Raw genomic sequence first — 12807 nt, 5'->3', positions numbered from 1 at the left:
TCAGCATTTTCTATATTCAAACCAAACCATAAAAGGTCAATCTTTTTGCTTGGGATTGTGCTGCATTACAACTTTTTTCTACAAACTAGGTAAGTTTTTTTTACTCCCCCAGTCTGGTTCTCTACATACATAGAAATGGTTTGCTAGAAAATTGCCCGACTGTATTTGTAGGCCATAATTCACATTGTGAAACCCAGCGGTCGATGGATCGAAACCAACCTCTGCTAAATAGTTGTGTTTTATAAACTTCATCATTGCATATCAACTGAACTTTTCTGTCAACAGCAAACGTGTCTCGGATCAAAAACACTAGTCAAAATCCTAAATCCCAGTACAACTCGTGCCAAAGGACCAGAAGGAGATTCGCGACCTCTCAGCATTTTCTATATTCAAACCAAACCATAAAAGGTCAATCTTTTTGCTTGGGATTGTGCTGCATTACAACTTTTTTCTACAAACTAGGTAAGTTTTTTTTACTCCCCCAGTCTGGTTCTCTACATACATAGAAATGGTTTGCTAGAAAATTGCCCGACTGTATTTGTAGGCCATAATTCACATTGTGAAACCCAGCGGTCGATGGATCGAAACCAACCTCTGCTAAATAGTTGTGATTTATAAACTTCATCATTGCATATCAACTGAACTTTTCTGTCAACAGCAAACGTGTCTCGGATCAAAAACACTAGTCAAAATCCTAAATCCCAGTACAACTCGTGCCAAAGGACCAGAAGGAGATTCGCGACCTCTCAGCATTTTCTATATTCAAACCAAACCATAAAAGGTCAATCTTTTTGCTTGGGATTGTGCTGCATTACAACTTTTTTCTACAAACTAGGTAAGTTTTTTTTACTCCCCCAGTCTGGTTCTCTACATACATAGAAATGGTTTGCTAGAAAATTGCCCGACTGTATTTGTAGGCCATAATTCACATTGTGAAACCCAGCGGTCGATGGATCGAAACCAACCTCTGCTAAATAGTTGTGATTTATAAACTTCATCATTGCATATCAACTGAACTTTTCTGTCAACAGCAAACGTGTCTCGGATCAAAAACACTAGTCAAAATCCTAAATCCCAGTACAACTCGTGCCAAAGGACCAGAAGGAGATTCGCGACCTCTCAGCATTTTCTATATTCAAACCAAACCATAAAAGGTCAATCTTTTTGCTTGGGATTGTGCTGCATTACAACTTTTTTCTACAAACTAGGTAAGTTTTTTTTACTCCCCCAGTCTGGTTCTCTACATACATAGAAATGGTTTGCTAGAAAATTGCCCGACTGTATTTGTAGGCCATAATTCACATTGTGAACTCCGTAGATGTTCTTCAAATATGGGAGAAAGGAATCTGTACTTAAAAAAAAAAAAAAAAAAAGCACTCAATGGCACATTTGACTATAAGTAAACTGTGACATGGTGTGGCGTGAAACTGATAATGGCGTTCGTCGGGCATGGGGGATTAGCTCAAGTGGTAGAGCGCTCGCTTAGCATGCGAGAGGTAGCGGGATCGATGCCCGCATTCTCCAATACAATCTTTGGATTCCTTTTTCAGTTGGCCGAGTGAATTGTTTATGCCACCTGCTCGTGGCACACACGTCCAAACCTTGAAGACTTTCAACAATGGCTAAATCAAGCCTTCGATAGCTCAGCTGGTAGAGCGGAGGACTGTAGATCTAAATTAGCAATCCTTAGGTCGCTGGTTCAATTCCGGCTCGAAGGAAGTTTTGTGTATTCTATCAGATGTTTTCAACCTTCTGGCAAATACCAGACAGCTATGCTCTTTCTGGACATGTAGACAGAAACACAACCGGAAAGTTTTTTCTCCAGTTTGCCTTGTGAATTCAAATCTTAGGCAGCAACAGTGCTTTTACTTTATGGAGATGCTGAGCACCAATGTGAAAACGTCTTCAACTGTAGCATGCTACCCAAGCAAAAGGAACCAACGTCCCTGGGTGGACTCGAACCACCAACCTTTCGGTTAACAGCCGAACGCGCTAACCGATTGCGCCACAGAGACACAAACGCCTGCCGAACTTTCGTCTAACAGCCGGACGCACCCACCAGTTTTAACCGGAACCTTAAACAATGGTCAGACACCATTTCCTCTAATGATTTTCAACAATAATATGACACAAGAAAGCAAAAAAAAACAAAGAAACAATTGCAGAACCCCAGGAGTACTCTAGTCGCCAACAAATATGTAATGGCTGAAAATTTACATGTCATCGACATGAACACAAACAGTCATTAGAATTTTACTCTGTACATCTGTTAACACAAGCAGAGTGGCGCAGCGGAAGCGTGCTGGGCCCATAACCCAGAGGTCGATGGATCGAAACCATCCTCTGCTAAATTGTGCTGCATTGCATCTTTTTCTACAAACTAGCTAAGTTTTTTTTCACTTCCCCATTTTGGTTCTCTATATACAGAGAAATGGTTTGCTAGAAAATTGCTCGACTGTATTTGTAGACCATAATTCACATTGTGAAACCCAGCGGTCAATGGATTGAAACCAACCTCTGCTAAATAGTTGTGTTTTATAAACTTCATCATTGCATATCAACTGAACTTTTCTGTCAACAGCAAACGTGTCTCGGATCAAAAACACTAGTCAAAATCCTAAATCCCAGTACAACTCGTGCCAAAGGACCAGAAGGAGATTCGCGACCTCTCAGCATTTTCTATATTCAAACCAAACCATAAAAGATCAATCTTTTCGCTTGGGATTGTGCTGCATTACAACTTTTTTCTACAAACTAGGTAAGTTTTTTTTCATTCCCCCAGTTTGGTTCTCTATATACAGAGAAATGGTTTACTAGAAAATTGCTCGACTGTATTTGTAGGCCATAATTCACATTGTGAAACCCAGCGGTTGATGGATCGAAACCAACCTCTGCTAAATAGTTGTGTTTTATAAACTTCATCATTGCATATCAACTGAACTTTTCTGTCAACAGCAAACGTGTCTCGGATCAAAAACACTAGTCAAAATCCTAAATCCCAGTACAACTCGTGCCAAAGGACCAGAAGGAGATTCGCGACCTCTCAGCATTTTCTATATTCAAACCAAACCATAAAAGGTCAATCTTTTTGCTTGGGATTGTGCTGCATTACAACTTTTTTCTACAAACTAGGTAAGTTTTTTTTACTCCCCCAGTCTGGTTCTCTACATACATAGAAATGGTTTGCTAGAAAATTGCCCGACTGTATTTGTAGGCCATAATTCACATTGTGAAACCCAGCGGTCGATGGATCGAAACCAACCTCTGCTAAATAGTTGTGATTTATAAACTTCATCATTGCATATCAACTGAACTTTTCTGTCAACAGCAAACGTGTCTCGGATCAAAAACACTAGTCAAAATCCTAAATCCCAGTACAACTCGTGCCAAAGGACCAGAAGGAGATTCGCGACCTCTCAGCATTTTCTATATTCAAACCAAACCATAAAAGGTCAATCTTTTTGCTTGGGATTGTGCTGCATTACAACTTTTTTCTACAAACTAGGTAAGTTTTTTTTACTCCCCCAGTCTGGTTCTCTACATACGTAGAAATGGTTTGCTAGAAAATTGCTCGACTTTATTTGTAGGCCATAATTCACATTGTGAACTCCGTAGATGTTCTTCAAATATGGGAGAAAGGAATCTGTACTTAAAAAAAAAAAAAAAAAAAAAGCACTCAATGGCACATTTGACTATAAGTAAACTGTGACATGGTGTGGCGTGAAACTGATAATGGCGTTCGTCGGGCATGGGGGATTAGCTCAAGTGGTAGAGCGCTCGCTTAGCATGCGAGAGGTAGCGGGATCGATGCCCGCATTCTCCAATACAATCTTTGGATTCCTTTTTCAGTTGGCCGAGTGAATTGTTTTTGCCACCTGCTCGTGGCACACACGTCCAAACCTTGAAGACTTTCAACAATGGCTAAATCAAGCCTTCGAGTTTTTTTTACTCCCCCAGTCTGGTTCTCTACATACATAGAAATGGTTTGCTAGAAAATTGCCCGACTGTATTTGTAGGCCATAATTCACATTGTGAAACCCAGCGGTCGATGGATCGAAACCAACCTCTGCTAAATAGTTGTGATTTATAAACTTCATCATTGCATATCAACTGAACTTTTCTGTCAACAGCAAACGTGTCTCGGATCAAAAACACTAGTCAAAATCCTAAATCCCAGTACAACTCGTGCCAAAGGACCAGAAGGAGATTCGCGACCTCTCAGCATTTTCTATATTCAAACCAAACCATAAAAGGTCAATCTTTTTGCTTGGGATTGTGCTGCATTACAACTTTTTTCTACAAACTAGGTAAGTTTTTTTTACTCCCCCAGTCTGGTTCTCTACATACGTAGAAATGGTTTGCTAGAAAATTGCTCGACTTTATTTGTAGGCCATAATTCACATTGTGAACTCCGTAGATGTTCTTCAAATATGGGAGAAAGGAATCTGTACTTAAAAAAAAAAAAAAAAAAAAGCACTCAATGGCACATTTGACTATAAGTAAACTGTGACATGGTGTGGCGTGAAACTGATAATGGCGTTCGTCGGGCATGGGGGATTAGCTCAAGTGGTAGAGCGCTCGCTTAGCATGCGAGAGGTAGCGGGATCGATGCCCGCATTCTCCAATACAATCTTTGGATTCCTTTTTCAGTTGGCCGAGTGAATTGTTTTTGCCACCTGCTCGTGGCACACACGTCCAAACCTTGAAGACTTTCAACAATGGCTAAATCAAGCCTTCGAGTTTTTTTTACTCCCCCAGTCTGGTTCTCTACATACATAGAAATGGTTTGCTAGAAAATTGCCCGACTGTATTTGTAGGCCATAATTCACATTGTGAAACCCAGCGGTCGATGGATCGAAACCAACCTCTGCTAAATAGTTGTGATTTATAAACTTCATCATTGCATATCAACTGAACTTTTCTGTCAACAGCAAACGTGTCTCGGATCAAAAACACTAGTCAAAATCCTAAATCCCAGTACAACTCGTGCCAAAGGACCAGAAGGAGATTCGCGACCTCTCAGCATTTTCTATATTCAAACCAAACCATAAAAGGTCAATCTTTTTGCTTGGGATTGTGCTGCATTACAACTTTTTTCTACAAACTAGGTAAGTTTTTTTTACTCCCCCAGTCTGGTTCTCTACATACGTAGAAATGGTTTGCTAGAAAATTGCTCGACTTTATTTGTAGGCCATAATTCACATTGTGAACTCCGTAGATGTTCTTCAAATATGGGAGAAAGGAATCTGTACTTAAAAAAAAAAAAAAAAAAAAAGCACTCAATGGCACATTTGACTATAAGTAAACTGTGACATGGTGTGGCGTGAAACTGATAATGGCGTTCGTCGGGCATGGGGGATTAGCTCAAGTGGTAGAGCGCTCGCTTAGCATGCGAGAGGTAGCGGGATCTGATGCCCGCATTCTCCAATACAATCTTTGGATTCCTTTTTCAGTTGGCCGAGTGAATTGTTTTTGCCACCTGCTCGTGGCACACACGTCCAAACCTTGAAGACTTTTAACAATGGCTAAATCAAGCCTTCGATAGCTCAGCTGGTAGAGCGGAGGACTGTAGATCTAAATTAGCAATCCTTAGGTCGCTGGTTCAATTCCGGCTCGAAGGAAGTTTTGTGTATTCTATCAGATGTTTTCAACCTTCTGGCAAATACCAGACAGCTATGCTCTTTCTGGACATGTAGACAGAAACACAACCGGAAAGTTTTTTCTCCAGTTTGCCTTGTGAATTCAAATCTTAGGCAGCAACAGTGCTTTTACTTTATGGAGATGCTGAGCACCAATGTGAAAACGTCTTCAACTGTAGCATGCTACCCAAGCAAAAGGAACCAACGTCCCTGGGTGGACTCAAACCACCAACCTTTCGGTTAACAGCCGAACGCGCTAACCGATTGCGCCACAGAGACACAAAAGCCTGCCGAACTTTCGTCTAACAGCCGGACGCACCCACCAGTTTTAACCGGAACCTTAAACAATGGTCAGACACCATTTCCTCTAATGATTTTCAACAATAATATGACACAAGAAAGCAAAAAAAAACAAAGAAACAATTGCAGAACCCCAGGAGTACTCTAGTCGCCAACAAATATGTAATGGCTGAAAATTTACATGTCATCGACATGAACACAAACAGTCATTAGAATTTTACTCTGTACATCTGTTAACACAAGCAGAGTGGCGCAGCGGAAGCGTGCTGGGCCCATAACCCAGAGGTCGATGGATCAAAACCATCCTCTGCTAAATTGTGCTGCATTACAACTTTTTTCTACAAACTAGGTAAGTTTTTTTTCATTCCCCCAGTTTGGTTCTCTATATACAGAGAAATGGTTTACTAGAAAATTGCACGACTGTATTTGTAGGCCATAATTCACATTGTGAAACCCAGCGGTCAATGGATTGAAACCAACCTCTTCTAAATAGTTGTGTTTTATAAACTTCATCATTGCATATCAACTGAACTTTTCTGTCAACAGCAAACGTGTCTCGGATCAAAAACACTAGTCAAAATCCTAAATCCCAGTACAACTCGTGCCAAAGGACCAGAAGGAGATTCGCGACCTCTCAGCATTTTCTATATTCAAACCAAACCATAAAAGATCAATCTTTTCGCTTGGGATTGTGCTGCATTACAACTTTTTTCTACAAACTAGGTAAGTTTTTTTTCATTCCCCCAGTTTGGTTCTCTATATACAGAGAAATGGTTTACTAGAAAATTGCTCGACTGTATTTGTAGGCCATAATTCACATTGTGAAACCCAGCGGTCGATGGATCGAAACCAACCTCTGCTAAATAGTTGTGTTTTATAAACTTCATCATTGCATATCAACTGAACTTTTCTGTCAACAGCAAACGTGTCTCGGATCAAAAACACTAGTCAAAATCCTAAATCCCAGTACAACTCGTGCCAAAGGACCAGAAGGAGATTCGCGACCTCTCAGCATTTTCTATATTCAAACCAAACCATAAAAGGTCAATCTTTTTGCTTGGGATTGTGCTGCATTACAACTTTTTTCTACAAACTAGGTAAGTTTTTTTTACTCCCCCAGTCTGGTTCTCTACATACATAGAAATGGTTTGCTAGAAAATTGCCCGACTGTATTTGTAGGCCATAATTCACATTGTGAAACCCAGCGGTCGATGGATCGAAACCAACCTCTGCTAAATAGTTGTGTTTTATAAACTTCATCATTGCATATCAACTGAACTTTTCTGTCAACAGCAAACGTGTCTCGGATCAAAAACACTAGTCAAAATCCTAAATCCCAGTACAACTCGTGCCAAAGGACCAGAAGGAGATTCGCGACCTCTCAGCATTTTCTATATTCAAACCAAACCATAAAAGGTCAATCTTTTTGCTTGGGATTGTGCTGCATTACAACTTTTTTCTACAAACTAGGTAAGTTTTTTTTACTCCCCCAGTCTGGTTCTCTACATACATAGAAATGGTTTGCTAGAAAATTGCCCGACTGTATTTGTAGGCCATAATTCACATTGTGAAACCCAGCGGTCGATGGATCGAAACCAACCTCTGCTAAATAGTTGTGATTTATAAACTTCATCATTGCATATCAACTGAACTTTTCTGTCAACAGCAAACGTGTCTCGGATCAAAAACACTAGTCAAAATCCTAAATCCCAGTACAACTCGTGCCAAAGGACCAGAAGGAGATTCGCGACCTCTCAGCATTTTCTATATTCAAACCAAACCATAAAAGGTCAATCTTTTTGCTTGGGATTGTGCTGCATTACAACTTTTTTCTACAAACTAGGTAAGTTTTTTTTACTCCCCCAGTCTGGTTCTCTACATACATAGAAATGGTTTGCTAGAAAATTGCCCGACTGTATTTGTAGGCCATAATTCACATTGTGAACTCCGTAGATGTTCTTCAAATATGGGAGAAAGGAATCTGTACTTAAAAAAAAAAAAAAAAAAAGCACTCAATGGCACATTTGACTATTTGACTATAAGTAAACTGTGACATGGTGTGGCGTGAAACTGATAATGGCGTTCGTCGGGCATGGGGGATTAGCTCAAGTGGTAGAGCGCTCGCTTAGCATGCGAGAGGTAGCGGGATCGATGCCCGCATTCTCCAATACAATCTTTGGATTCCTTTTTCAGTTGGCCGAGTGAATTGTTTATGCCACCTGCTCGTGGCACACACGTCCAAACCTTGAAGACTTTCAACAATGGCTAAATCAAGCCTTCGATAGCTCAGCTGGTAGAGCGGAGGACTGTAGATCTAAATTAGCAATCCTTAGGTCGCTGGTTCAATTCCGGCTCGAAGGAAGTTTTGTGTATTCTATCAGATGTTTTCAACCTTCTGGCAAATACCAGACAGCTATGCTCTTTCTGGACATGTAGACAGAAACACAACCGGAAAGTTTTTTCTCCAGTTTGCCTTGTGAATTCAAATCTTAGGCAGCAACAGTGCTTTTACTTTATGGAGATGCTGAGCACCAATGTGAAAACGTCTTCAACTGTAGCATGCTACCCAAGCAAAAGGAACCAACGTCCCTGGGTGGACTCGAACCACCAACCTTTCGGTTAACAGCCGAACGCGCTAACCGATTGCGCCACAGAGACACAAACACCTGCCGAACTTTCGTCTAACAGCCGGACGCACCCACCAGTTTTAACCGGAACCTTAAACAATGGTCAGACACCATTTCCTCTAATGATTTTCAACAATAATATGACACAAGAAAGCAAAAAAAAACAAAGAAACAATTGCAGAACCCCAGGAGTACTCTAGTCGCCAACAAATATGTAATGGCTGAAAATTTACATGTCATCGACATGAACACAAACAGTCATTAGAATTTTACTCTGTACATCTGTTAACACAAGCAGAGTGGCGCAGCGGAAGCGTGCTGGGCCCATAACCCAGAGGTCGATGGATCGAAACCATCCTCTGCTAAATTGTGCTGCATTACAACTTTTTTCTACAAACTAGGTAAGTTTTTTTTCATTCCCCCAGTTTGGTTCTCTATATACAGAGAAATGGTTTACTAGAAAATTGCACGACTGTATTTGTAGGCCATAATTCACATTGTGAAACCCAGCGGTCAATGGATTGAAACCAACCTCTTCTAAATAGTTGTGTTTTATAAACTTCATCATTGCATATCAACTGAACTTTTCTGTCAACAGCAAACGTGTCTCGGATCAAAAACACTAGTCAAAATCCTAAATCCCAGTACAACTCGTGCCAAAGGACCAGAAGGAGATTCGCGACCTCTCAGCATTTTCTATATTCAAACCAAACCATAAAAGATCAATCTTTTCGCTTGGGATTGTGCTGCATTACAACTTTTTTCTACAAACTAGGTAAGTTTTTTTTCATTCCCCCAGTTTGGTTCTCTATATACAGAGAAATGGTTTACTAGAAAATTGCTCGACTGTATTTGTAGGCCATAATTCACATTGTGAAACCCAGCGGTCGATGGATCGAAACCAACCTCTGCTAAATAGTTGTGTTTTATAAACTTCATCATTGCATATCAACTGAACTTTTCTGTCAACAGCAAACGTGTCTCGGATCAAAAACACTAGTCAAAATCCTAAATCCCAGTACAACTCGTGCCAAAGGACCAGAAGGAGATTCGCGACCTCTCAGCATTTTCTATATTCAAACCAAACCATAAAAGGTCAATCTTTTTGCTTGGGATTGTGCTGCATTACAACTTTTTTCTACAAACTAGGTAAGTTTTTTTTACTCCCCCAGTCTGGTTCTCTACATACATAGAAATGGTTTGCTAGAAAATTGCCCGACTGTATTTGTAGGCCATAATTCACATTGTGAAACCCAGCGGTCGATGGATCGAAACCAACCTCTGCTAAATAGTTGTGATTTATAAACTTCATCATTGCATATCAACTGAACTTTTCTGTCAACAGCAAACGTGTCTCGGATCAAAAACACTAGTCAAAATCCTAAATCCCAGTACAACTCGTGCCAAAGGACCAGAAGGAGATTCGCGACCTCTCAGCATTTTCTATATTCAAACCAAACCATAAAAGGTCAATCTTTTTGCTTGGGATTGTGCTGCATTACAACTTTTTTCTACAAACTAGGTAAGTTTTTTTTACTCCCCCAGTCTGGTTCTCTACATACATAGAAATGGTTTGCTAGAAAATTGCCCGACTGTATTGGTAGGCCATAATTCACATTGTGAACTCCGTAGATGTTCTTCAAATATGGGAGAAAGGAATCTGTACTTAAAAAAAAAAAAAAAAAAAGCACTCAATGGCACATTTGACTATAAGTAAACTGTGACATGGTGTGGCGTGAAACTGATAATGGCGTTCGTCGGGCATGGGGGATTAGCTCAAGTGGTAGAGCGCTCGCTTAGCATGCGAGAGGTAGCGGGATCGATGCCCGCATTCTCCAATACAATCTTTGGATTCCTTTTTCAGTTGGCCGAGTGAATTGTTTATGCCACCTGCTCGTGGCACACACGTCCAAACCTTGAAGACTTTCAACAATGGCTAAATCAAGCCTTCGATAGCTCAGCTGGTAGAGCGGAGGACTGTAGATCTAAATTAGCAATCCTTAGGTCGCTGGTTCAATTCCGGCTTGAAGGAAGTTTTGTGTATTCTATCAGATGTTTTCAACCTTCTGGCAAATACCAGACAGCTATGCTCTTTCTGGACATGTAGACAGAAACACAACCGGAAAGTTTTTTCTCCAGTTTGCCTTGTGAATTCAAATCTTAGGCAGCAACAGTGCTTTTACTTTATGGAGATGCTGAGCACCAATGTGAAAACGTCTTCAACTGTAGCATGCTACCCAAGCAAAAGGAACCAACGTCCCTGGGTGGACTCGAACCACCAACCTTTCGGTTAACAGCCGAACGCGCTAACCGATTGCGCCACAGAGACACAAACACCTGCCGAACTTTCGTCTAACAGCCGGACGCACCCACCAGTTTTAACCGGAACCTTAAACAATGGTCAGACACCATTTCCTCTAATGATTTTCAACAATAATATGACACAAGAAAGCAAAAAAAAACAAAGAAACAATTGCAGAACCCCAGGAGTACTCTAGTCGCCAACAAATATGTAATGGCTGAAAATTTACATGTCATCGACATGAACACAAACAGTCATTAGAATTTTACTCTGTACATCTGTTAACACAAGCAGAGTGGCGCAGCGGAAGCGTGCTGGGCCCATAACCCAGAGGTCGATGGATCGAAACCATCCTCTGCTAAATTGTGCTGCATTACAACTTTTTTCTACAAACTAGGTAAGTTTTTTTTCATTCCCCCAGTTTGGTTCTCTATATACAGAGAAATGGTTTACTAGAAAATTGCACGACTGTATTTGTAGGCCATAATTCACATTGTGAAACCCAGCGGTCAATGGATTGAAACCAACCTCTTCTAAATAGTTGTGTTTTATAAACTTCATCATTGCATATCAACTGAACTTTTCTGTCAACAGCAAACGTGTCTCGGATCAAAAACACTAGTCAAAATCCTAAATCCCAGTACAACTCGTGCCAAAGGACCAGAAGGAGATTCGCGACCTCTCAGCATTTTCTATATTCAAACCAAACCATAAAAGATCAATCTTTTCGCTTGGGATTGTGCTGCATTACAACTTTTTTCTACAAACTAGGTAAGTTTTTTTTCATTCCCCCAGTTTGGTTCTCTATATACAGAGAAATGGTTTACTAGAAAATTGCTCGACTGTATTTGTAGGCCATAATTCACATTGTGAAACCCAGCGGTCGATGGATCGAAACCAACCTCTGCTAAATAGTTGTGTTTTATAAACTTCATCATTGCATATCAACTGAACTTTTCTGTCAACAGCAAACGTGTCTCGGATCAAAAACACTAGTCAAAATCCTAAATCCCAGTACAACTCGTGCCAAAGGACCAGAAGGAGATTCGCGACCTCTCAGCATTTTCTATATTCAAACCAAACCATAAAAGGTCAATCTTTTTGCTTGGGATTGTGCTGCATTACAACTTTTTTCTACAAACTAGGTAAGTTTTTTTTACTCCCCCAGTCTGGTTCTCTACATACATAGAAATGGTTTGCTAGAAAATTGCCCGACTGTATTTGTAGGCCATAATTCACATTGTGAAACCCAGCGGTCGATGGATCGAAACCAACCTCTGCTAAATAGTTGTGTTTTATAAACTTCATCATTGCATATCAACTGAACTTTTCTGTCAACAGCAAACGTGTCTCGGATCAAAAACACTAGTCAAAATCCTAAATCCCAGTACAACTCGTGCCAAAGGACCAGAAGGAGATTCGCGACCTCTCAGCATTTTCTATATTCAAACCAAACCATAAAAGGTCAATCTTTTTGCTTGGGATTGTGCTGCATTACAACTTTTTTCTACAAACTAGGTAAGTTTTTTTTACTCCCCCAGTCTGGTTCTCTACATACATAGAAATGGTTTGCTAGAAAATTGCCCGACTGTATTTGTAGGCCATAATTCACATTGTGAAACCCAGCGGTCGATGGATCGAAACCAACCTCTGCTAAATAGTTGTGATTTATAAACTTCATCATTGCATATCAACTGAACTTTTCTGTCAACAGCAAACGTGTCTCGGATCAAAAACACTAGTCAAAATCCTAAATCCCAGTACAACTCGTGCCAAAGGACCAGAAGGAGATTCGCGACCTCTCAGCATTTTCTATATTCAAACCAAACCATAAAAGGTCAATCTTTTTGCTTGGGATTGTGCTGCATTACAACTTTTTTCTACAAACTAGGTAAGTTTTTTTTACTCCCCCAGTCTGGTTCTCTACATACATAGAAAT

At 40.4% G+C, this 12807-nt stretch overlaps 3 non-coding genes across 3 annotated transcripts; all 3 read right to left on the bottom strand.

Moving 5' to 3' along the window:
- Positions 1-1941: 1941 nt before the first annotated feature.
- Positions 1942-2015, bottom strand: TRNAN-GUU (transfer RNA asparagine (anticodon GUU)). The gene has a single exon. It is a non-coding gene; the product is annotated as a tRNA-Asn (tRNA).
- A 6508-nt stretch (positions 2016-8523) lies between these two features.
- Positions 8524-8597, bottom strand: TRNAN-GUU (transfer RNA asparagine (anticodon GUU)). The gene has a single exon. It is a non-coding gene; the product is annotated as a tRNA-Asn (tRNA).
- Positions 8598-10821: 2224 nt separating this feature from the next.
- On the bottom strand, positions 10822-10895 carry TRNAN-GUU (transfer RNA asparagine (anticodon GUU)). The gene has a single exon. It is a non-coding gene; the product is annotated as a tRNA-Asn (tRNA).
- Positions 10896-12807: the final 1912 nt, after the last annotated feature.

This window comes from Dendrobates tinctorius, unplaced genomic scaffold, assembly GCF_039654945.1.
Source record: "Dendrobates tinctorius isolate UK_male_01 unplaced genomic scaffold, ASM3965494v1 ptg000251l, whole genome shotgun sequence".
NCBI classification, from domain to species: Eukaryota; Metazoa; Chordata; class Amphibia; order Anura; family Dendrobatidae; genus Dendrobates; species Dendrobates tinctorius.
The sequence above is the reverse complement of the archived record's forward strand: the minus strand, read 5'-3'. Positions and strand labels throughout refer to the sequence as shown.